Source organism: Electrophorus electricus, chromosome 3 (genome assembly GCF_041902795.1).
Source record: "Electrophorus electricus isolate QZ-2024a chromosome 3, ASM4190279v1, whole genome shotgun sequence".
In the NCBI taxonomy this organism is placed as follows: domain Eukaryota; kingdom Metazoa; phylum Chordata; class Actinopteri; order Gymnotiformes; family Gymnotidae; genus Electrophorus; species Electrophorus electricus.
The window spans coordinates 35,358,166-35,362,331 of NC_137499.1; positions in this window are offsets into that span (position 1 = coordinate 35,358,166).

Consider the following 4,166-nt stretch of genomic DNA (forward strand, 5'->3'; position numbering starts at 1 on the left):
TTGGTAAAACAAAAACCTCCTTTTTTGGAAAAATGCCTAGGGTGTAGTTTCCAGAATGAAAGAGAAAGTTATCTGCAGTGTGAAATGCTTGGAAATAACCACTAAAATAAGGGAATGCAATGCCGTACATGTATGTGTTGCAGTGAACAGAATGTGTGGTGCCAATACAGTGAAAGTACTCCACCCTGAAATGCTTACTCACCCAGATCCTGTGTTGGGAAGGTTACTTTTACGATATATTTTAATACGGATATACATCCTAATAAATGCAGATTAAGTGTAATCAATGTAAGTAACACAATGGGTAATATTGAAGTAATCGAAAGTAGATCAAATGTTACTCACTTTGAGTAATGTAAAACAACATGTTATAAATTACATTTAAGGGCATGGATTTTGTAATCTGAAGTGAAATCAATTTTAAAAGTTTCCTAACACTTCCCATATCACATAGAATTTCTTTACAGGAAAGGCCATAATTGAAAACTCATCAATTCTTTCAAAAAATCTGACAGCCAAAGAAATATGGATTAGGCATTTGTTTTAATACATTCATCGTTACGTAAAGAAGGAAAATTATTATCCTTAGGGATAATCCCATAGTGGTCAACTTTAGGAATAAACCCAGACTGATGTCATAAATAGTAGTTAAGCAATATAATGTGCTGTTGCCCACCAAATCCTTAATTCTATCAGATTTACAACTATTGATTTTATTAGCATTAAACATTTATTATAAATATATTTTTAGACTACAGTACTGTGGAAAAGGCTTAGGCCACCATTTGATGTGCTGTTTTAGCTATGGTATAATGAAAATATTTAATTATTTCTCAGTCTCTATATTAAGATACAAACAGAAAATACAGGGAATATGTACCAAAAAAACCCCTAAACAAACAAAAAAACCCAACAACACAATTTTCAGAACAAAATGGCTTCTACAGGCAAAAGTCACTATTTAGAGTGTCCTCCCTTGGCAATAAAAACATCTTAAATTCTTTTGGGGATACTGTCCTGAAGTAATCTTCTGGTACCATTTAATTCATGATCCATTCCATTTATGTTTAAGGCAGCCACTGTAGTCTATAAAGCTGTTTTTTCATGGTTTTTAAGACTGCATACACATTTCCTGTATTTTCTGGTTGTGTTCTAATAAAGAGACAAAGAAATAATTATATATGGTCATTATACAACTGCCAAAACAACAAATCTAATAGAGGCCTTAGACTTTGACTTAGCATTGTACTTTATTAATGCTAGATTTTGTTTCTATAATGACTTGAATACAACATATAGAAATCTGAAAGCACTACATTGCTTGAACCTACAGCAGCAGCTAACACTTTGGGTCATTGTTTAAGGCTCAGTAAAAAATTGCCTTAAAAGGACTTTAATCTGAAAGAGTGTCATTTTTCAGCTCAAAGGTTGTCTTGTGACTTGACAGCATCTGACATGAGAGCTGGCCAAATCAGTAACAAGTCCAATGAAATACATTATCACCCAGCTCCTTGTCACTCTTACCTACACTGTCAGTTACAAATGATTAGAATAGAAAAGTGACACATCCGGAGTAGGAGTCTAGATGTTTGTGTGTGTATGTGTGTGTCAGTCGCTACAGAGTATTATAGCGTTTACATGTCCACGTGTGTCTGTGGGTATAGCGCATAAATATGCATGTGTGTTGGTGTCAGTGGGTTTAAAGTATAATAATGTGTCCATGTCCATGTGTGTCAGTGGGTAGAGCGAGAATAAGTGACTTGTCCATGTGTCTGGGTCAGTGGTTTCAAAATGCAATGACAGTACAGGTCAACTTATTTTAGGGTCAACCACAGAGTCAGGGTTATGTAACACCTTCCTGTATCATGGTTTCTCTCTCAAAATGTTATTTCCATTCAAACACTGGGGAATTCTTATATGTGTGTGTGTGTGTGTGTGTGTGTGTGTGTGTGTGTGTGTGTGTGTGTGTAAAACATTTCTTATTATTTAATCTATGGCTTTAAAAATGGCATTTAAGGCTTTTATGGATTTCTTACAGAGCATAGCAAACAGCTATGACATGCAGTCAGATATTAGTTTAAGGTCACAACTTATTCTATGTATGAAAGCTTCAGCCTTCTTCATTCTGTTAGGAGCATGACCTATAAAACACAATACATCTACTGAGCACACCTTTTAAGAGGCTCTTCACCAGCCTGCTAAGATCACAGTATTTTGAAAGTGTCCTTTTATATGTTTAAATTTAGGGCAGTGACCACAGCTAGTTTCAAGCCCAGGTTTGCAGATGATAAACATGACCAAAGAGCAAGCTCACTGGCATGGCAGCTAGAAAACATATTTCCCTCTGAGTGACAGTCTACGTCACACTACCCTCTCCTTCAGGAGGTCAAGGTTTCTGTCACAGGCAATCTTTGTCCAGAGGTCCACTGTGACCTACAGTCATTCCAGGGGCATTACAGCAGCACTTTTAATGGGTTTCTCTCTCACGCACCTCTTTATAGTTTTGTCAGCAACTGGCCTTGCTTACATGCATAATGGTCTGCCACTTTGTCATAAGTAAACAAAATTACTTATTAATAAGTTTAATAACTCGTTTTTCATTCACAGTAAATGCTATCTTATTTCACACACTCGGAATCCGACTGACCCAGTGCTCAGTGCCACAGAGCTCAGCACGTGGACTCTGAGATGCCGTGAAGTCACATACCCACACAGCTGCGAAAGAGCCTGCTGGGCTCACTCATTTTAATCATAAACTGTCAGGGTTTGAGGGCCAGTAGGGTCTCATTTAATGAATGTCTGTGGATTGTCTGTGGATTATGCATGCACTGAAGATAAATGAGCTCTTTTTGTGGCAGTGAACTGTACCAAGCTATCCTGATAACCATTTTTCACACACGAGATCATTGGTTGTCTTTGCACTACACTCTATCCATATTTTCCCTATGACTCTGCACAGAATTTAGCATATTAATTAATTCATTTTAAAGCAAACTAAAACTACAACTTTCCCTTTTTAAACTGATAGTTTACTTACTTAAACTTGTGCACATTTAGACTTATATTTATACATGTTTAGAAAGTATTCCTAATCTTTGGATATGGAACAGGATATTTAGAAACAGTTACTAAATTTTACTGGGAGTTATACTGTGTATGACTATGTATGTGACAAATAAACCAAACTTGAAATAAGAATCCTCATGTATTTCAAGGTGGACCACGTGTATTTTAACCCATGCTGTCACAGTGCTAAAACTAAACTGCATGAATACTCTGGAACCGTTGGGTATTTATAGGAATGTAACAAGACGCATTACAAATGTTAGCTGTACTTACTTTAAGTAAAGGGGTTTACTCTTGAAACGCTCTGCGTGTTTGTTTCCAAGGGAACCTGAAATGAGGACAGAAGGTGAAGGGGCAACCTAACACCAATTATCAAGTTACTTTGTATGTTATCACACAATGAATAAACAATTGGATGTTTATATGGCATGGGTCTTAGTTCCAGTTGTAGCCTAAGTCTCTTATTTATTCGTTTACGCCATTTCTGTGTGATAAGTTAGATTAACGTTCTGTGAGACACGTCGTTATTTATTCGTTTACGCCATTTCTGTGTGATAAGTTAGGTTAGCGTTCTGAGACACGTCTAATAACGACGTGTCTCACAGAACGCTAACCTATCACACAGAAATGTTTCCGTAAAAATCAATGATCATACCTAAACTGGCTAAGAGTTACACGTCCCCTTTAGTAAAATGCGAAGGTGTAAGCAATTTCATTTATATGATTACCTGACTTTTAAAGCAGGAGACACTAAAATGTGTAGCTAGATAAGGTTGGCCAGCTCTTAGAGCTCTTTATATATATATATATATATATATATATATATATATATATATATATATATATATATATATATATATATATATATATATATAAACAAAACAAAACACCTGATAAATATATGCAAATATGTTTGTTTAAATAGCGCCTCTATGTGTCCCACACGCACTTGTGATCACGTCCCCAGTTTGACGGCTACTGGAGTCTGGAATTGCTACTAAACCAGTAACTAAACCAGTAGACTACCGACGCACGCACACCGCCAATAGCACGCGCAACTGCAGAGGAGGGCGGGGGAAAAAAACGGGGGAGGAGGTGGA